Below are 22,999 nucleotides of genomic sequence, written 5' to 3' on the forward strand. Positions count from 1 at the left end.
GTTCAAGTTTATGACAAAAACGTACACTCAAAGTCAGAAGTATCTCTCAAAAGGGTGCTTTTAATCCATACGATTTTTAGGAAGGTTTACAATTTAAAAGTCTAAGTAAAAAAATATTGATGCTTCAATGCCAAGATCAATGAATTGTTTTACCTACTGGCAGCACTGTTTCACCCCCAACAGTCCAGCACGATTTCCATCACCCACACCACCCCAAAAGAATAGTAAATTTTCACGAGTCAGGCTCAGAATCCTTCTTCACCATCAGCACCCAACAGTGTAGAACATTACTCACACACACTTCCCACCAACACAGGCTAATATTGGTAGCACTGCCAAATGTGTATATGCGCGGATCCCTCTCACGGCCTGCTTTTCTTCCTTTGCTGGCGCCTCCCTCTCCCTCCCCCCACTCGACCGGGACACACACTCGCAGATTCTGGCAGCTCTGGCCACCGACTTCCCAGTCAGCACCAGCAATCGTAACTTCTAGCGCGGCCGAAGAACATCATCACTCTGACGACTGTCGGAACAACCAAGTTTCGTTCGCCAAAGCCGGAACACAGAGTCACAATCACACCGACAAAAAAACGCGTTTTCTCACCGCCGAGAGTCTTTTGAGTTTCAAGTGTTTCGTGTGGAACCTGCTTCGGAACTCTGGAACCGGGTTGGTCTTCGATTGTGCGCGGATAGTTTGCGGCCGGAAAAACCGGAAGTTCTGGAAAGTGTGCGTGAACGTGGTTCTTGTGAAGCGTTTTTTGGGTTAGGTTTTTCACCTCCAACCCCCAACCAAACCAAAGCCCCTCCCCGCAATCCTTTGTGGTGAAATTTTTTGCTTAGCCCGATAGTGCCGAAAAGAGGAAGAAAAAGAAACAACGAATTCCCGGAACCGGAAGTGATCCCCGACAGCTAGGAGAACCTGTCCTAGCGGAACCACCCCCTCCCGAAACCCCCTCAAAGCTTTGACAGCTAGACGAAAGAGAGAAAGCGCGCAACGGCGAGCCCAGCCCTGTTTCCTGTCATCCGTCATCGTCGTCATCGTAGCAAGCCGCGGCAGCAGCAGCAGGTGAGCAGCCCTTTTTCAGCACTCTAAACGGAAAACTGCCAGGTCATGACAGAAAGTAGGGCTGGATTTGTGGTTGGAACCGCCAAGCTGTTCTACCGGTCAGGTTGGGAAGAGGCTTTGGGCAAATCCGGCGCGCGGTCAGGCCCAACAAAGGGGGCGCTCTGTGACGTAACAGTGTTTCATGATACCCAGCGCACCTCCCTCTTCCCCCCGATTACAGCGATGCGGGGCTAGGGAATTCTTAGTGAATTTGATATTGTTTATTTTGTGTCCAACTGGAATGTGTAAATTTACATGTTTTGTGTGCAATTGCACTTTTTCCACCTAAATTCAGGTTAAAGAACGTTCGACCATCGAATTTTCATCAAAGCATTTTTTTTTTGCTGTTTAGGGACCGTCCATAAAACAGGTAGACACTCTTGGAAATTTAAAACCACTCGCCTAGAGTGGCCTTTTTGGACCATTCAAACACCATCCCCAAAACCGACCAATTGCAAGCGAAATTTATTACCTAAGAATGGAGATTTTCGCTTATCTTCTTTAAAAAGTGGAGTATCAACAATTCCTGCCTTCACCTATCCTTGTCCGGCCGACATAGAACGGTTGTCACGGTGCTGAGATTCTGGTTTAGGTCTACTACTAATGATCGATTTCTAGGTAACTTGAGCTGTTGACTTTGCTGTTGTTGGTTTAATAATCCATTAATAAAAAATCATTTTAATCTTATCGAATAAAAGCGCATCCCTGAAGGACTTATTTGCAGAAAAAAATCAATTCTAGAAATCGTGAATTGTGTTCATGAATTTAAGAACCATGAAGGAATTTATTCATGAGTATGGTGCATTTGCCCTATTTACGTGAATATATTACCTCGTGGTACGCAAATTCATGAACATAATTCACGATTTCGAGAATTGACTTTTTTCTGTGTACTTAGGATCCAAATGCATAACAAACTAAAGCGTCCAGGCCTACTGCTTTGCATTAACCGTAGGAGGATGCGTGGACATACCGTTCAAAACGCTCCGAGCAGGGATGCCACATAATTTTTAAAAATGTCTGTAAAAAAGTCTTTGTATTTCTGTGCATTTGTCAAAAATTCAATAAATCGATTTACAGTCATGGACATCCATCAGAAATTACGTTTTTAAGCAAAACATAAATTTTACGAAATTTTGTAAAAGTCTGTGCATCTCAAAAAATGTCTGCCACAAGCTCAAATGTCCGTGAAACACAGAGAAATCTGTGCATCTGGCATCCTTGTCTCCGAGGCATGTATAAAAAAGCTTGTTTTGATGGTTTCAACAGCCTCACCAAATTTGAGCTTAATCTAATCTAATCTAATCAGCCAGTCCGATGAAAGCATGCTGAAAAGTCTTGTGATTAGATTACGTCCCAACCACTTTTCTTGCAGTACATTCGAGAACACCCGAAAATGCATTACAAAAATTCAAGCGGCCAGCCCTACTGCGTTGTGTTTACCGCAGAGAGGTTTCTGCGAACGGATCACATTTCTTCAGGGGAGGAAGGATGCGTAGACATACCGTACCAAACGCTCCGAATCAGTTAGTTGTGGGGTGTTAATTTGGCGGATAATTATATTTTGAAGGCGGAAGAGGGATTGGACAAATTTGGTTGAGGAATGGGAAAAAAACAGCCCCACCAAATTTGAGCTTAATCAGAAAATGTTGATTTCTTTTGTCAAGCTAATTTTAAAATCTCCATATTCAGAGCCGATATTAAATCAAAAATGCATGTAAGAAAAATTAAATTAGTAAAACCATTCTCATATCTTTGAGAAAACAGTCTGCGCAAAGCAAAAAAAAGGCAGGCAAAACTGTTTATACCGGAGTTTTACCCGGAAAAGCGCCGTGTTCGCTTCTCGCTCCGCTCTCAAATTCTAGTTTTGTTATTCCACCTTCCCTTGGTCGATCTCCTCCGCTCCATTCCTCCTGGGGCCCTCGACGTTCCGTTCGGTTCCGTCGCCTTCTACACCACACCACCACCTTCATTGTCTCGTCGGAAAATCGATTTTTCGCCCCGCCGTCCACACATACAAAAACATGAATTCCAGCGCCTGCTTTGCGCTTGTGTGCACGCCACTTTCGGCACCAACAAAAACAACAACAACAACAAACCTCTAGATGTATGTGTGCTTCAACCCCTCGGATCGGGCAAGTGGCTCGGTTGTAGTCCAACCTGCCACCCTTCCTTGGGTAGATTGCCGGTATTGGGTGAACCCCCTCCCGCTCGAAATGAGATGATATCAGAATATTGGATGGCCTTTTTCGGGGGGCGAAAATGAGCCAAAATTTTCTGCTGAAATATGCAAATTAATCGAATTACAGAGGGGCAACCGCTGCGTGCGTTTTGCGAAATTGTGATATGGTGAGCATCGATGCAATCGATTGGCACAAATAATAGAAATAATATCGATGAAAACATGTTTTTTTTTAATTCCGTTGTTGAACTACTTTTTTTTAATTCCGTTGTTGAACTACTTTTCCCGAATGACAAAGTAGCCACCCATGTAGCAAGTAAAACAATGTTTTTTTTTGTTGAACAATTGCTTCCCAACCGTTTTTATAAGTTATTTATTGAACAAGTGTCATAAAATTGGTTCAATTGTTCATATTTTGATAAAAAAATCATTGTTTAACATGGTTGTGTAACACAAATAACAAATCAAACAACGGATTACGAATTTTGAAGTTTATTGAAGTTTTTGCTGACATTTGCAAAGATGATGTTTCATTTCAGACTGCTAAACATGATAACATAATAGACATTTGGCTTCAGCTGGGATTTCTCGTAAACAAGTTGTTTATATGTAGTTCGCGTTCGTGTTTTAAAACCCGAGCAAGAACAAGTTGACAAAACAATCACAGAACGTTCTAAAAATAGAATCAGCTTATGTTAAAAAGAAGTTTTGGCAAACTGTTAGTGTTAGCCCTAAGGATTCTTCATCAAAAAGGTAATCTGAAAATGCAGCACCCGGAACCAGCAGCAGCACCGAAAAGCCTCGTTGGATATGTCACGCTGAAAAAATCTTCTTTTTGTAACTTGTTGCATCAACTACAGTTTTTCAATTCAGTTACGTACATGCATATTGCGTATATCAACTTACTTATCACGTCCTTTTGAAAGAACAAAAGGGGTCTACTTTGCAGCACAAAAAAGAGTGCTGAATAATACATTTTGACACTATTCAGTACTTTTAGCCTTCTTAAAAAAGTTACATCAATCTTTGTAATCCAAATATTTCATCGAGGAAAATTCATGAGAAAAGGTCTCTTCGATATCATGCGAATATCTCTCCCAATAAAAGAGCAAATGTTTTTTTTTATTCGATGAAATTTTGTTTGTACTTTTTCATTAATCAAATTTTTCACCATAAGATCGCGTATTTTGGAAGCTGTCCACACAAAATAAGCTTTCCCAATTAAAATATTTCGAGAGCTATTTAAAAGATGACCGTAACACTTAAGTGCTCATAACTTTTGAAAGAGTTATCAGATATTCGATGTTTTAGGCTCATTTTAAAGGTCTTTCAATTATCGAACTAAAGACCGGTCACATGACGGACCGGGACACAATTTTTATTGAAATATCTAAGATCCGGCCTCCAAAAAGTGTTTATATAACACTTAGGGGAGATGGGGGTAAGACGGCCACCCTAAGGGAGAAGTCTAATAAAATTTACACCACAGATTACTTTGATCACAAATTACTTACATATTGTTCTACTACAAGTCCATTATAGAAATGACATAAATTAGTTGGTCTAAAAACCAATTTTCAATACTTTTCAGTAATTTTAAAAAAATAATTGAAATCGTATATATATGAAATACGCGGGGTAAGACGGCCACCCATGTGGGGTAAGACGGCCAATGCTATAAATCAACTTAATAACTTTGCTAAATCCACCCAAACACCTACATGGTTGGTTCAACAGACTTCTCTGAACATCATAGCTATTTTGGTTGAAAAAAATCAGGTTTCAAATGTGAAGAAAAATGCTGTTTAAAAAATTTAATATTTTGGCTCAGTGAATTTCATATTATTGCGACCACATTTTATAAAAAAAAAACTATGAATTTTTACTACAAAACAAACACAATTTGATACAAAAAAAAAAATTAGTTTGTGTATTTCGATTAGAATAAGTAAATCAAAATAATGTAAACAATATTAAATTAGCGATTTTTATGAAAAGTTTGATAGGATTTCATACTATTCAATGATTTTTGCTATATCACAGTAAAGAATGTTGTCGAAACGTTAGCATTTTGATTAAAAATGGACAGTTTTATTGAAAATGCTTTTCCTTTATCTACCAATATGTCCTAATAGTCAAAAACCGTCAAAAATATAACCTATATCAAATAAAATCTACAAATTACGGGTGGCCTTCTTACCCCCGGAGGAGGTGGCCGTCTTGCCCCCAAATAAATTATTTTTTTAAACATTTTTTGTAAACAGTTCATCGCATTTTTTGAACTTTTTCGAGGGACATAATCTGGGGAAAACTTCAATTTAACATGAAAAAATATTTGAAGACAGAAAAACATATTGTTATTTAACAAAAATGCCTAAGTTGTTATTCATGAAAATTACATCCAGTTTCAAGTTCAAAAATTATTTGTTTATTTCGAGCTATTTTTATACTATTTCAAACAATATTTCTGGCAAAGGTGACTCCATATGCATTATTTAGCATGAGGAACAGTATTGCTGAACATTTTAGTAATATTCATTAGTATACTTATTAAAACAGTGGGGTGGCCGTCTTACCCCGCCTGACCATCTTACCCCCAGCTCCCCTAAGTGCTAATAACTTTTGATAGGGTTACCAGATCATCGATTTTTTGGACTCGAGGGAAAGATCTTTTCAAAACTTTTCTTAAAAATGTATAACATGACGGGTTTTCTTACAAAAACCACCCTTTTTACGATCTTCCGAACTATCCTCAAAATGTTTTTTTTTTGCAATTCCGTCGTGAAACTACTTACTTTTCCTGTCATTTTTGAACGACGAAACAGCCTACTTTTCTGTACCAAAAATAACAGAATCGAATAGTAACCCTTTTCAAAACAAATGCTGAAAAGTTCTACTTTTCAGCACTGAAATGGATGCTGAAAAGTTGAACTTTTCAGCACTTGTTAGGAAAAGTTATACTTTTCAACATTTTTTTGATTTAAACGATTCATTGACTCAATGCATGGACATTTGTCCTATAATTCTGTCCAAAGGGTGTTTTTCGGAATTGCAAAAAACGTTGCAATTATTTATCTGACTCGGTGAACCTCGTTAGAAAAATGTACGACTCGTGCTGAAAAAATCCTCTTTTTGCAACTTGTTGCATAAACTACTAATTTAGCATAATTTTTGAAGTACTTTACTAAATTTGCTGATTCTAAATAGAGACTTATGGGACCCCGAGACGGATCGAATGAGACCAAAACGATCAAAATTCGTGAAGTCATTACGGAGATAATCGAGTGACATTTTTTTGTACACCCACCCTCACACATCCACACAGACATTTGCTCAGATGATTCTGAGTCGATAGGTAAACGTGAAGGTGGGTCTACGAGGTCGAATTGAGAAGTTCATTTTTCGAGTGATTTTATAGCCTTTCCTCAGTAAGGTGTGGAAGCAAAATTTTCCTATAATCTAGGGGAAATAAACCCATTTTAAGCCTAATAAGATGTCGTGTTTGAATGATGCTGGATAATCTGGAGTGTTCCTTGAAATTTACTAAAACAAAGTACACCAACGAGTAGAGCAACTTCTTGTGAACATTTCTGTTTATTTTCACTTTTATTAAAAGTTATTCTATTCCTTTTACAAGCATTTGAAAAAAATATTTCCAAAATGTATTCTCATCAAACGAATGCATTGGGCCACGCCCATTTTCTTTTTTTCAGCATAGTTTTTTTTTACTTCCAGCGTTCTTTTGGGTCTGCTTAGTGCTGCCAAAATTGATGAAATTTTAAGCGAACACTCTCGAAAAGTAGCAATTATAGAGAAAATTTCCTGGCATCACTGGCTCACTCCAACGGCGCTGCTGGTGGTGTTGGTGGCCACCGTGGCCACACTTTGTTCTTTATTTGCCTTCGCTTCTCGCTCGGTTTTCTTTTGCCTTCGATTGAAATGGGTCGTCAAAAGTCAAACGTCAAAAGGCTTGGCGCCTTGGTTTTTTTTATGGCGCTTGCTAATTATTTACATGTTTCAGAATCATTTTTCAAGTGAATGACCAACTAATGTGCAAAAGAACATGTTGCCGGTAGTTGGAAGCCATTATATATCTTAAGCGCCGTGAAAAAGTAAGCGAAAGTGAAAAGTTGATTTTGGCGATATTTATAAGACGTTTGAAGGTTTCTTGCTTGTGTCACTGTGTGTGCCACCAAAATGATGAGAAATGGTCTCACAAAATAGAAATTATGATCAAAAGTGCATTAAATTTGATCTGTTTGGCCAATAAGTGGCATACATTTGTGTGCTTACTCGAGGCGGTGCTGTTGCTGGTAAGTTTATAGCTTAAATAGTATTTTTTGAGCTTTAATCGAGCATCAAACTCTCCATATGACGAAGATAAGTGTTTGATTGGAAAGGGTATATATTCCCCATAGGAACTTTTCAAAATAAGAGCTTTTTAAAAACAAACTCTAGATTGTTGTAGGTATTGCTTAGGACTTCTTAGAATTTAAAAAAATCCCAATTTTTAATTCAAGTTTTTACACAAACAAAAAACTACGCAAAATAACCATTATTTATAAATCTCGTTTTTGGGTATGTTGCCATCTGTTTCAGCTATAGTATAAGTTGGTCAATTTTCATTTGGCAGTGTTAAAATTTAAAATGGAAAATATTATATTCTTGAACTGCGAATTTTTTTTTTAAATAGCATCACTGCCAAATAAACGTTAAATAGCTTGTGGCAAAGCTCAAAAGATGGCATTTTCTGTCATCTAAAAAATATCCAAAAATGAGAATTTTCAAAATTAATTATGTTGCACAATTATTTTTGTGCGTGAAAAGTCCTACCATTTTTTTTTTTTTTTGTTTCCTTTAGATTGTAACTATTATTCCTAAGCAAAACTTTCAACTTTGCGTAAGACACCGTTTTGATCAGAAAATTGGTTCTCAAAATACAGATTTTTGAAGCTAAGATTTTTTGGCAGATAAATATGAGAGTAATTAAGGAATAAGTAAGTTTTTATCTCGTTTTCTAGAACAAAGTATTATCTTTTTGTAGTTTTTTTTTACTTTTTAACTCAAAAGTGGTATAAAGCGTCAGTGACTTAAATTCAAACATTTCTAGACTACTTTTATTGTCTCCACATAGAGGCATATCAGCATTTTGACATTCAACTGCAGCTTTAAAAACATTTCAACTTGAAATCAAATAATTGATAGCCCAGTAATAAGCCAGCAAGCAAGTTTCTATCAGAAGTTTAGATTGTTTAAAATAATTTTAAAAAAATTGACGGAATTAGGAACGGATCTTCAACCTGCCAATCATATGAGATGTCCATTTTACAGATTTCAAAAATAAGTCCAGCTATAAATTAATTCCATCCATACTTACAATTGCACCTCACAACCTGAATCAAACCAGGAGGGGTTGTGGTGAGGTGAACAGAATGTACCAGAAAACACGACATTGTGCAACACTGTTTGTTTGTCTATCTGTTCCGCAAGACTCTCGTGACGTAGGTTCTGGGCATGATTTACTTTCCGTACAACTAAGAAACTAACAAAGTGTTCATTTTTTTAAGCTGTCTCAAGTTAGGTTAACTTAAGCTTGTTTTATTTCCTGTTCACGATCCCAAATACTATCAGTCACCCTTTAGTTTCCCTCAACCAAATAATACACGCTCGGATTCGATGTCAATATCGATTACATCAGGATTCTTGCAGACAGAAGCGATTCTTCTGCCTCCAACCCCAGTAAAGTTGCGACCGACTCCCTTCGGCAGGGCTCCCTTCTTTTTCATGCATGTGTCGCCTCAAATCGAATCATAAACCGCCATTTATGGCATGCCCTAAAGGGTGGTGGCGGTCATACAAAATGTTTTTCTTCCCCCCCAAAAGCAAACATTGTGGCACATCCTCCAAGAGCCACTGACCCGATACTACCCCCACCACCAGGTCACTACTACAGCTGCAGTTTTAAGGAGCCACTACATGCTACTACTACTATGTGTGATTGCTGCTGCCTGATACATGTATGCCGACACTGTGTTTACATTGTTACTACAGTTTAGTGGTCTTTTTTTTCGCTAGTACTACGACGGCGACAAAGTTGCCTTCATAACCGCAGGATGGGAAAACGCAATAAATGCCGGCTTTTTTCGGCAAGGAGTTTCTGTCTTGGCGCTAAATTTTAAGTGTCGGGAAAAATATGAGAGAAGATCTTGTAGATGCTACACAGCGAAAAAACGAAGTAATTCAGCTCAGCCCATCAGTATGGGAAACATGTTATTTACGGCGCAGATCTGTTCAGATTTGTTGGGTTTCAATCCCGCAGGGTTGATTTGTTTTAAGCAGAAATCCTGATCATTCAATGTGTAATATTACATGACTTTCGCATGGAGGTGATGTGCATGCATTTGCATGCAATATTTCCATGATTTTAAAGCAGCTCTTGGCAAATTTGAACTTTGCATCAGAATCACTTCATAATTTGCTTTAGTTTGACTAAATCTAATAGTTTTTGTAACAACTTTACTGCTTTTCAAGAAAAAAAGCCATGTAACGTTAGCCATAGCTATGCATAGGTTGCATGGTATTGGTGGCAATTTCGTGTTTCCAAGAAAAATCTCCACGAAGGTTTATTTTTGTTGGTCGACCCAGAATTAGGCTAAACAGTCGGCGAGCGAAAGCTTTCGGCTTTTCCCTCTCCAACGAGGATGAAAGTGGGTGGGGTAGCAACAAAACAACAAAAAGATCATTGACGTCACGTTCTGCATGGTACGGTTGAGCAGAGATTGTAGTATTTTTTGCTGCTTGTTTCTATTTTTTGGCATGGAAATGAGATGCTTTGGATGCCGGTTGGTCCACATGAATTACATTACCGAAAATCGAGCTGCTAGACGTTCTGATTAAGGGTCACAAGCAACAAATAAAGTGTTTTGAAGTGTGTGTGTGTGTTCGCCGGTGCGGCAGAGTTGAACAAACCTGGACCAATGGGAACGCTCAGTCTGGAGATACAATTCAAGAGTGTGATGGATTTGTAAATTAAGAACACCAGCAAACATTTTTTTATTGATTTTTTTGACAAAGAATATCAAATTGCACTTGATGTTAGGGATCTTCTAATGTCTACTTCATGAATTCAGAATATGCAATGAAGTTTGTCATTTATCATTTATCATTTATCATTCATCATTTATCATTTATCATTTATCATTTATCATTTATCATTTATCATTTATCATTTATCATTTATCATTTATCATTTATCATTTATCATTTATCATTTATCATTTATCATTTATCATTTATCATTTATCATTTATCATTTATCATTTATCATTTATCATTTATCATTTATCATTTATCATTTATCATTTATCATTTATCATTTATCATTTATCATTTATCATTTATCATTTATCATTTATCATTTATCATTTATCATTTATCATTTAACATTTATCATTTATCATTTATCATTTATCATTTATCATTTATCATTTATCATTTATCATTTATCATTTATCATTTATCATTTATCATTTATCATTTATCATTTATCATTTATCATTTAACATTTATCATTTATCATTTATCATTTATCATTTATCATTTATCATTTATCATTTATCATTTATCATTTATCATTTATCATTTATCATTTATCATTTATCATTTATCATTTATCATTTATCATTTATCATTTATCATTTATCATTTATCATTTATCATTTATCATTTATCATTTATCATTTATCATTTATCATTTATCATTTATCATTTATCATTTATCATTTATCATTTATCATTTATCATTTATCATTTATCATTTATCATTTATCATTTATCATTTATCATTTATCATTTATCATTTATCATTTATAATTTAACATTTATCATTTATCATTTTTCATTTTTCATTTAGGCTGGTACAACTATTTTGAAAAGTCCATTTATTCAAATGTTGAAACGAGGGCTTGTTATTTCAATTTTAATTTTTTTTTTTTCAATTGGAGTTCAATCAGCTTAAAATAATTTAAAGTGCATTTCCCTACATTAAATAAAATTTTTAACGATAATGGGTCGAAGCCGAAGTGTAAATAAACAGTTTGCCCTGCTTACGTCAGTGGATGTTTACATTAGAAACGAGCAGGACAGACTATTTGTTTACACTTCGATTTTGGTCCATTTTAATTGTTTAGCTTGAAATATGTTAACCCTCTACAACCCAACCCCGCCTCTAGACGGGCTTCGATTTATAAAATCGCCAAAAATCCATTTTTCAACCAATTTTTTATCTTCAAAAAACATTGGAAAGAAGAACTTTTAAATTTTTGGAAAATTTTAGGGTTGGATGTTTGACTTGTTTTATGTGACTTTGCCAATGTTTTTAAAAATGTATTTTTTTAGGGGTCAACAATGGCTGTGTTTTTTACTAACATTTCCTATATTTTTAGTAAAAAGAAGTATGCAGTAATTTCTCTAGTGCCCCAGACTATGCCTCTACGCATTTATTTACAATTTAAATGATAATGGTTCCATTTTATAGCAGAAAATGTGAAAAACATGCAAAAAATTGAAAAAGTTACTGTAAAAACATGAAAAAATTAGATAAGCAAAATGTAATGATAGGAGGTGGTAGAGTAGGCCAAATACTACCTAAAACAAACATAAACTAAACAAGATAAATGCAAATTAAAATACTAAAAATGAAACAAGAAAAACATAAAACAAGAGAAGTAAAGTTTTTCGTAGAACAAAAGTTGCCCAAAATGACCTCCTGAACACGGGAAAAATAAAAATTTTCGAAAAAAAATTTGGGCAGTAAAGGGTTAAACATTTTAGCACTCTAAAGAATATCTCGACGGTAACATTTCAAAAGGCATCAAGTACATTTTGACACTTTCTGGGTTATTGTATATTCTGAAAGTACTTCTAATAAGCTACCTCTCTACCAAAAATGAGCAAAAGTTACTTCAGTAAAGTCTGTTTAATCATGATTTTAAATAAAGTAACATAAACAAAATCTCTGCCATCAGCAGTCCCTGTTTATATAGCCCTGTCAACCTGTCAAACAAAAGGCTACATAAACATAACAAAGCGCCCCCCTCAGTGACAGCAGGGTGATATCGACGTTGGTGATTTCAAAAGAAGTTATGTTTGATTTTCTCAAATAAAATTACGGAAATAATGTTTTATTGAGTATGGATGATCAAGTATCAACAAAAGCAACGTTTTTCATCGTTTGTTATCATTAGAACATCTTATTTTGCTTTTATATAAAAATGGTAATTGAAAATGGATGCTCAACATTCAAATGCGTTTTTCTCAAAACGCATGGTTTGTACATGATGCTTTTTGAAATGTTGGCATCGAACTCTTGAAAGTTACAGAATTTGTATTAAAATTTCCCCTTGAGTGTGTGAGTACGGTAGGTGTGTTTCCAATCATTCAAATAGGCCGTTAAATTGTTGGTCGATGGGATTTAAAAGTGATTTATGTCCGTTTGTCTGTGTGAGAACATGAATTGAAAGATCATGACATTTTTCTGTGCTTTTTCCTTCAATATTTTCAACATTTCAATTTATTTCTTTTTCAATTAAGAAAAGGTGGGTTCCATAAGAACGCTAGAATTTCACCTTTTTTAAACTTTCAGTGCTTTTCACAAACTGCAGAAAATTGCATGCCGTTTTTTTTTGCGACCTGCAAAGTTTTGCACAAACCTAGAAAGGGACGAGCACCACACCAGCAAACATTGATAAAGTATACAAACATCCCCGCTACATAAACATACACCGAAGGAATGAAGGAATGTTGGTTTTAGTCTCTCACTCTCCTCTTTCCGCTCTTTTATTCCATTTCCCTCTCACCCTCTCTCAATCTCCACACAGAAAACTGGCTGATAAGAACTGTCTATGCTGCAGCATCCCAAAAATGCTATGCTCTTCTCTCCCTCTATTAGTGCAGTTTATGTACCTTGTCAAAATGTGCAGAGCACAGCATGCCATGCATTTCGCTGCACCCTCACACACACACACACGCAAACTACCTTTTGTGTCGCAGCAGCCCACGTTTTGGCTGTATGGAGCGACTCGGTTACGAAATTATTTTTTTGCGGAAAAAAAATTGGACCAAACTCACCCCCTCACTATAGAGTTATCTACGTACGCATGTATTGTGTGTACGAACACGAAAAAGATTGAGGTTAAATTTTGTACCCGCCAGCAAAACAAATGGGGTGCTAGTGTGCGTGAGCTCGGGCTTAGATAACTCTATTGCTTTTTGCATTGTCCTGGCACCGGCGCACACATACAGAAAACACAGCGATGCAGTTCTCCGAGAATATGTAGGGGTGAGAAATTGCAACAGAAAAAAACGGGAGAAAATCGCAGCAGTTTCCGATGCCGGTTCCGGGTTGGGTCCGACGATAGACCGGGGCAATAGACTGTGGGAACCGTTTTTTTTCATTATTATTCGGTAGGATGTCCTTGGACGGGGGTGAAATTGTCGATTGAAGCGAGTTAAATTGAGTTATAAAATGGTGCGAGTAAATATTTTGCTGACAGTGCCCGTCTGGGTTGGGGCTCGTGCATAAAGCACGTGGTCAATTTAATGACGGTGTTGACAAAGACAACGATTCGTGCAAAAAGAATACACATTGTCTAGAAAAAAAATCAAGGGTTGGGAAGGAAATCAAAACATTCCAAATACAAAACCACATGGTTTATGAACGGTCCCAATGGGAAAGAGATAGGAAGCGTCCAGCTCGGCAGTGCTTAATTTTTTATTAGCTACTTGGTGAATAAACTGGAACTAATTTGTAATTTGATTGCAATTGAATATGCTAGGATGATAATTAGGTGACACGGATTGTAGCAAAGTCTTGCTATTTCATTAAAATTGAAATTTGCAATTTTTAAAGCAAAATCACCTAAATTAAAAAAAATCTTCTGAAATATGTTAAGAAGTTTAAACTATTACAATACTAATAATAAGAACTAAAAAATGGCTTTCAAAACATAATTCTGAAAACGTAATAAGACCGTTGAAAATCTAGAGTGGGCTCATTATCCGCCAACTCACACAGCAGTTGCCCCGACCCCTCTCCGATTAGCGTGAAACTTTGGCCTAACAAGTAAATTTGGTCCCTGATCCCGAATCCGAGCTCAATTTTTCGATATCTCGTGACGGAGGGGCAATTGACCCCTTCATTACTGAATTTTCGAAAACAGTTGTGTTTTACAATAATTTGGACATTATATTTAATACGTTTGACTTTTTATTTCCGAATCGTCCCCATTTCAGACTGCAAATTATTGAAAATCACATTTTTTCGAATTTTCAAAAATTGTTTACGGAATGTATGACAAACGGTCGATAGGCCAAAAGGTTGAAAGTGTTCAAATGGTACAAAACGTCGAGAAACAAAAGTTCGGAGATTTTTTTTTATATTTTTTACGATTGAGGTGCCATCCCGTTTTTTGGTAACACGACGTGATTTTTATTATGTCAAAATTGAGAATATCTCAAAAAATTATTTTTAAGAAAAAAAAATCTTCTAATAGTTGTGTGAGAATCATCAAAATAAATCGTCAACCCTTTATAATGCCGGGTGTGGTGTAAGGAAACATTAATAAATCTCGTAATAAACGAAAAAGATGTTATTGACTTTAAACAAATAAAATGATTACTGATGATAGATATTATTTGCATGAAAATAATTCTATACAGTCCAAACTCAATTATCCGAAAGCCTTGGTAAAAGTTCATTTCGGATAATCGAAACTTTGGATAATCGAAGCACGAATTTTTTTTTTTCATTGTCTTATTGTGGATTTAGCTCGTAGCTGGATTTTCTGGCATCTTCTCACGGTCACTGAAAACGGTCGTGGATAGACCTAGCGGTTCCCAGTTGGAGTGAAAAAAATCAATTTGTAGAAAAATTATGGATTAAAATTTAGCTTTTTTATCACTTCTCCGACATTAGGAATAATTGTTTGAACATGCTCGCAATTTTTTTATTCTGTCGGAAAAGTATTATTTTTCTTGAAAAAACTTTCATTTTTAATCACATTATCACCCCTAATTCTGGCTCGATGCCGCCATTATGCGACCGCGTGCTTCGTTTGTTTGTCAATAAAGCTGCAGCTGGATGGTGAGACGAAGTGAGGCGGGAAGAAATTTTGACATTTTTATGCCCGCATCTGGCCCGCCGCCTATTTCGTCGGTCGTTGAGTCGCCGGTTGTTTTCAGCGACCGAGTCAAGCTAGGAACTGATCGTACAATATTTTTGATTGTTGAGCTATAGTTTGACCCATAAACTACTCTAAAATGATTTATAATTTTTAAATCCAAGATGGCGGCCGAAATGGCGGTGATGAAATATTGAAAAAGGCATTTTTTAATTTAAAAGGCAATCAACCATTCAAATTTAACTGAAATGGGATCGCAGAACTCAAATTTGGTGTTAAACGTAAGAAAATAAAAAATCAGGAAAAAAAATTTGTTCGTGGTTCGATTATCCGAAGCCCAATAAAAACCTTCGGATAATCGATCTTTGGATAATCGAGTCTGGAATGTGCATACCTAATTAATTTATGTTTTTAAAGCATTACGAGACCAAAAATATCAAATTAATTTGTGTGTTAGTAAAATCGAGAATATTTGAAGAAATTGCTGCCAAAATTGTTGCACTGTATACTTTTGAATGAGCCAAAATCCACAAATATTGAAAAAAAAACAGATATAAAAGGTGTTTCGGACGTTTTTGAAAAAAAATGCTTCCCGGATTTTTGGAGACATTTTTCGAAGGGCTGTGGTCTTCATCGATCCACGAGCCAAATGATCCTCTGTTAGGGTTTGAGTTTTGTTCGAGTTGCATAAACTAGAAAACAAAAATATTTTAGAAGTTTGATTTTATTTTTTAGAACTTTAACGACCATCAAGGATAGATTGAAAGAGGACAGACAAAATGCGAAAATATTTGAGAAGTCTGTCTATTACTCTTTTTTTCTCTGCTTATGTTACAAATCTAGATTACATTTTCAAAAGATCATATCTGCATAGGAAGCCCATGACTCATTGGTTGTTTTGAAAATTTACTCTAGAAATAATAATAATAGTTTGTTTTTAAAGAATGTAAAATCAAGGGGTTACATACATGTAAATCGGCAAAAATGTCAGATGTTGGTTTGAGCACAAACTTAAACTTTTTTGAAATCTGTTTTCAGGACATTAAAATATACATTTTCAACTATTAACAAAATAAATTTGAAGACATTTGGTTGTATCATTGCAGAGATAGAGCTATATGAAGTTAGCATTTTCTAAAAACGGGTGTCACGATATCTCAACACTGCCTTGACAAAATCAGCTCCAAATTTTGGTGAAAACTCATTAAACCGGTCCCGTGTGCATGACGAAGGCCGATTTTCAAAAAGTTTATTTTAAAAAAAGATAAAAATATTTTTATGTTTTTCATATGAAAAATCACAACTTTTTATTTTTGTATTTTAAAAAAATGCAAAATTTCAAAATGGTCATGTACACGGGATATGTCTTGCGAGTTCTCACCCCAAATTTCAGCCAATTTGGTCTATCCCATCTCGAGATATCGTGGCACCCGTAAATCAACTCGGTGTTTAGAGAAAAACGTTTACAAAGTTTGACAGTTCGCTTTACGCATTGCAAAATTGTCAGCTTAAATCGTCTGTAACTCACTTTAATCATAAAATATCTTCATGAAACTTTCAGGAGTGATTGAAAATCATCTTTTAAGTTGATTTAATAAATTGTCTGTAATATGAAATTTCGAAATTTTTCTACATGTGTGCTCATCCAAAGCAACATTTTCAAACCAGCTAGCTTCCACCTTGTTTTACTAAGGTTTTATGGTAGCATCTTGATTGCTTATAAGTTTTATGTTGGCTTTCACAGCAACCAGTAAGCATGAGCGGATTTAAAGGTTCTAAGAAGGTTTTATGCCTCGGACATAAAACCTCATGGCAATAAAAGCCAAATGGCTTTCAATAAGGTTTTATGATTAATTTAAGAGAGTCTTGAAAACCCGATGGCAATGTCATGCCTAATGGTTTTATCGTATGCTTCTTTAATACCAAGGATGTTGTAACTGTCAATTGCCTTTAGGCATGCAAAAAGCTTACTTAAAACCAATAAGCTCCTAAAAAAGCATTTAACACGGCCAAATAGAAATGCTTGAATATGGCGCTATACGCGTGGTTTGATTGATTTTGATTGACCATCATCTTGGTAGAAAAAAAATGAAAAAGCAATAAATTTTACTAGCATTTCATGAAAACACACATTTCGACGTCAACATTTCAAAAAGCATTATGTACAAACCATGCGTTTTGAGAAAAACGCATTTGAATGTTGAGCATCCATTTTCAATTCCCATTTTAATATAAAAGCAAAATAAGATGTTCTAATGATAACAAACGATGAAAAACGTTGCTTTCATTGATACTTGATCATCCAAATTCAATAAAACATTATTTCCGTAATTTTATTTGAGAAAAACAAACATCCCTAGTAACATTTTTAAACTAACAGGTTTTATCATGGTTCTGGAAACCCTCATGCGGCCTCAATAGGCTTTTATGGCCTACTTAAAACCTAAAATGTTACCAGGGATAACTTCTTTTGAAATCACCAACGTCTATATCACCCTGCTGTCATTGAGGGGGACGCTTTGTTATGATTCGTTTTTCTTCGCCGAATGTACATGGCGCTTTGTTCATGTTGCTTTTTTTTCGTCACGAGGTTCATGTACTCTTTTGTTTGACAGGTTGACAAGGCTATATAAACAGGGACTGCTGATGGCAGAGATTTTGTTTATGTTACTTTATTTAAAATCATGATTAAACAGACTTTACTGAAGTAACTTTTGCTCATTTTTGGTGGAGAGGTAGCTTATTAGGAGTACTTTCAGAATATGCAATAACTCAGAAAGTGTCAAAATGTACATGATGCCTTTTGAAATGTTACCGTCTATTTATGCTGAATTTCTGACATAACTAGTACAACCAGCGACGTTCAAAATGTGTTGAACTTTTTATTTCAAAAAACTAAAATTTTTGTTTTATTTGATTTAAACTTGATTTTTTTGGCTCTATCTCCACCACATTTATCGATAAAATTTTAACCGCAGCTGAAATTAAGCAACCAACTGCGAGAAATATTGTATAAAATTATTATAATTACCTCTAATACATATTATTTAATCATCTCCATTTTTGCAAACCATCTCCATTAGTTATATCATTTAGCAAGACAAAGACTATTTTTTTCCAGAATATAATAAAATCACCAAAAATTTTTTTACCGTGCATCATTTTTTTTCAGTGTAGTCCATATCCATACCTACATCTTTGCCGAAGACACCAAATCGATCAACAAATTCCTTCAAAAGTTACAGATTTTTGAATTTTCATGCATCATTTTTGTATGGCCAGCTGCAAAATTTGTATGGAAAATTATATGGAAAAATTATTTATGCAAAATGGCTTCTTTGGGCATACCGAAGGCACCAAAAAAGTTTCAGTCGGATTAAAAAATACAAAAAAATGGAATGACCAAAATCTGAGAGATTTGCTCATATGGGATATTTATGCGAACAGTGAAAAATATTGCAATTTTTCTGTTTGAAATGCTAACAATAGCTGCATCATTCCAAATGCAAAGTTATTGATGCAACAACTGAAAACCCAAAACACTGTAATTTACGTCTGTGGGAATACACTGAAAACTTATTGCGCCAACCGACCTTGGCAACAAACGATCGAATCCATAATTTTGTCCCACAAGTACGCTCCCGAGAAGCTCGACAACTGCCGGCAAGGGGTCCCGAAAATGCCAACCCCGCCGGCAACCAACTCAATACGATTGGGGTCCTTCAGCAACCCCTGCCGAGGGCCACACCGGGCTGTTTTGTGTATTATTGAAATTTCCATCAAGAAGGAAATAATTGTCGCATTTGAATTTTAACGGAACGCGAGCCTTCTGTTCCTCAACGGGTCGGAATCGGTTGGAGGGGGAAAGTATAGCAAGTAAAAGGACCCCTCCAAGTCGGCATGTCGTCAATTGAGTTCAGCAGTTCGGTCAAAATTTGGCAGCTGAGTCCTCGACACAGACTCAACGAAAAAGCGCGCGAGAGTAGCCGAAAAAAAGGTTGGACGGTTTCTACCTGGCTTAATTTACCTGAGACCTGGGATCTTGCAGATTTCGGTGTCATCACTCGGAACGAGTTTGTCTTAATTTTAAAAGCATTTTGCGTATCAGCTGATTTGGGCTTCTTTTATCTTTATAACTGTGTTCTTCGAAATTATAAACCAGACCATGTTTTGCATATCTCAATCTTCCAGACATCCTCGATAAATCTTCCAAAGTGACGTTGCAGCCCCTTAATTGATTCAATGCTGCGAAATCTTTGTCAAATTTTAAATTATAACAGATTTCTTTGAAAGCAAATTTAGATAAAAAAAAGTTCAACAATAACTACAAAGTTCCCCCGCCAAATCGAGGTCGCTCGGAACAAAAACTGAGTGCTGGGAAGGGAGGTAATGCCATGTACTCATAGGACATAGTTCTGCCATGTAATCGCAAAAGAGTTCCCCACCACAACAAACACCAACCAAGCGGGACGTACCACCAGAACCCGGGCAGACGCTGAAATTATAGTTTTCAATTAATTAGAGGTTCTCGTCTGGTCCGGGTTGCACTCTTTCGCGCCGCAACACTTGCATTGGGTATGGGATGGAAGGTTCTGGCCGGCCGTGTCCTTGTCGTCTGGATGGTTCCGCAGACCGACAACGGCACCAGTGCTGGAAAGCAGCAGCGAGGCCAATCGGAGCTGGTGACGATGATGGTGTTGGTGGTTTTACGGAGCAGTTTGTGAATTATGAATTTGGTTGGAAGAGTCGAGAGGATACTGACAATGTTGTCGTATTATTATTTTTATTATAATAATAATTTTATTTGTAATATATAGGAAAATGACGTATAAAAGTAATAATAAACATGGTAAAATTAATTTCCAAAAATAGAATACCAATCTAAATATTTTGATTGGCGATCTGAATAATTGTATCGACTTTCAATAAAAAGATCGACGATTGTTGGTCTAAATATTTTAATTGATGATTTAAATATAACGATCGGCTTGCGTGTTTTTTAGCCGCAAAAAAGGCAGTTTGAATTTTAATTTCATAAATTCAAAAATCAAATCTTTTAACCGCTCTTAAAATTCTTAAATAAGGCTTTCTAGTCACAAATTTACCAACACATTCAAAGTATGTTTACATGACAGCTGGACGTTTGTTTGACGTTAGCAGAATCAACCGGACCTTAAGATGACAGAATTCGTGAATTGCGCGTATTCACCGACAGATGGCAAGTGGGCCTCGTCGGAATCCGCCCATTAAATACGCAACTCAAAAATTGCTTGGGAAACTTTTTTTCGTAACGGTTTTCGCGGCACGCTGTAACTGTTCTAGACTAATATTTGAAAGTTTCGTATCCCTAAACAAGTTTTTTAAGAAAATGATTCCAGACTGCTTATTTTATCGTTTTAAACCCAAACAAGGCAAAAACTATATTTATTTAAACTATTCGTCATTTTCAAAAGTTTGGCTAGATAATATCGAAGGCCGCCATCTTAGGCCCACTGGGCCCACGAAAAGGGGTACGATCAGTTTGTATGGAAGCTGTCAATATGCTCCCGGGCTAAGCAGAATAAACTGTTTGTTTACACTTCGACATTGGTCCATTTACATTGTTTTGCTTGAATAGTTTACAAATTCCAAAAGTATGGGGTGATTGGTCAGTATAATTGAATAATGCCGTCATAAGTGCAGTGCTTCTGAGAACACGCAGTCCTGTTTTTTCGTGATAATTTTCGTCTCTTTTGTGTCGCTGTTTGTGTTCCGATTATGTTCCACCAGTGCAAGCGGATGGTTGTTTATGTGCAAAGTGAAGAAAAAAATCAGGATTGTGCCTGCAAGAATGCTGAGTGAAGGGACGCGTTGGTTGGGGGAAATTATTCAATTATGGTTGTGTTTGTGTGCAAAGTGAAAAAAGCAAAAAAAAAATGAAAAAAAATGAAAAAAACAAATCAGGATTGTGAGATGGATTTTTGCAGTGTTCTTTTTGTGCTGTATTCGGGATCGTGAAAATCATGAGTGAGTCGCGCTGTAGTTATAAAACAAGATCGATCTTGAAAATTATTCATATTAATCGGTGAGTTATTGTGAGCTTCAAGCCCTTGTGTTGAAAAGACCTTCCCATAGCTCCGTAGCTCGGAGGGCTCGACGTCGGTTGTTTGTGTGTTAAGCCCTCTCCAAAGCATCGTAGCTCGAGAGGCAACGAAAATCAATACCTTATCTAGCTAACAGATAGAAGATCGGAAGACACTTGATGATTGAGTTCGTCGCGTCTATTCCGTAACAAATTCATGAACTAAATGATTATTTAATTAAATATCAGACTACGCTATCATTGCAGCATTGCATTTAACACAGGGGTGACCAAAGTATGGCCCGCGGGCCAAACGTGGCCCGCGAAGTGATTTTTTGTGGCCCGCGGACCAATTTTGAATGATCATGTAAAATGGCCCGTTAATTGAAAATAAACCGTAATTGTATACTTCTCAAAATCAAGGGTTATTTTTAACTTATGTTTTTTTTTAATTTTATATTATTGTTAATTTTTATGAATCTTTCTAATTTAAAACAATTTCACACGTTACAATATGAATAAAATTAGTAAATATCAAAATTTTCAATAATTTTTTTTGGAAATGTATATGAAATGTTTAAATTTGACTGAAGTAAAAAAAATGTAATCATGGTTAAAAAATAAGTATTACATATTAATTAAGCAGTCTTAATGACCCTTTTTATGGACTGAGCCATTAACTTATTTAGCACTAAGAAATCTTCCATCTCGGGGTTTGAACTACTGACAGTTGGATAACGAATCTGATTGACTACCATCTCATTCAGGCAGACTAAATGTTAAAATCAGAGGAATAAGACTGTTGCAAATATTTTTCAAAGCCTTTTTCAATCCAACTCTTCCCCGGCTCGAAAAATCAGAGACAAAAATATTTTTTCAGGCAAACTTACAAATTTCAATTGAAAATAATGTGCAATCAGCTGAAATCAATTTAAAATTCATACCTCTGCGTTCAATTTGAGCATGTTCGGGTTTACTCAAAAATATCTAGAAATCTAGAGCGAAAGAAAATTCGCTTTAATTTTGATTTTCGTCCAATCTTACACTTTTTGAAATAATACATTTTCTATTTTTTTTTTTTTTTTCATTGCAAAGTTGTTTAGGTATTTGAAAAATACAACAAAAAAGCAATAAAACTGATGGAAAACTGTCTTTTATTTTTTAAATAACGAAAATCTAGAGTTTTTTTTTAAAAGGTCCTATAAGCTATTGTGTTTCATATGTTTATAAGACCTAATCAAAAAAAAAAAGTCTGGAAATGTTCAAAAAGTAACAGCAAATTCTCAAAACTTCAATTAATAGATGTAGTTTTTTGCCTTTTAAATTAAAATGAAGTTATTTATTTTTTTAAATTACCTTTTTTATACATTTGGCCCGCAAGCTCATTTGAGCATCAAATTTGGCCCGGCATCCAAAAACTTTGAGCACCCCTGGTTTAACACCTCATTTTATAAATAAATATTATTTGGTTT

At 35.7% G+C, this 22,999-nt stretch overlaps 1 protein-coding gene across 1 annotated transcript in view; it reads left to right on the forward strand.

Moving 5' to 3' along the window:
* Positions 1 to 422: 422 nt before the first annotated feature.
* The window catches only part of LOC120413702 (RNA-binding protein MEX3B), an 85,416-nt gene continuing 62,839 nt past the window's right edge, over positions 423 to 22,999 (forward strand). Inside the window, exon 1 of the mRNA XM_052706778.1 lies at positions 423 to 1,066. The gene's annotated coding sequence lies outside the window, so the exon portion shown is untranslated. The remainder of the gene's footprint in view (positions 1,067 to 22,999) is intronic.

The sequence above is a fragment of the Culex pipiens genome, chromosome 1 (genome assembly GCF_016801865.2).
Source record: "Culex pipiens pallens isolate TS chromosome 1, TS_CPP_V2, whole genome shotgun sequence".
NCBI lineage: Eukaryota > Metazoa > Arthropoda > Insecta > Diptera > Culicidae > Culex > Culex pipiens.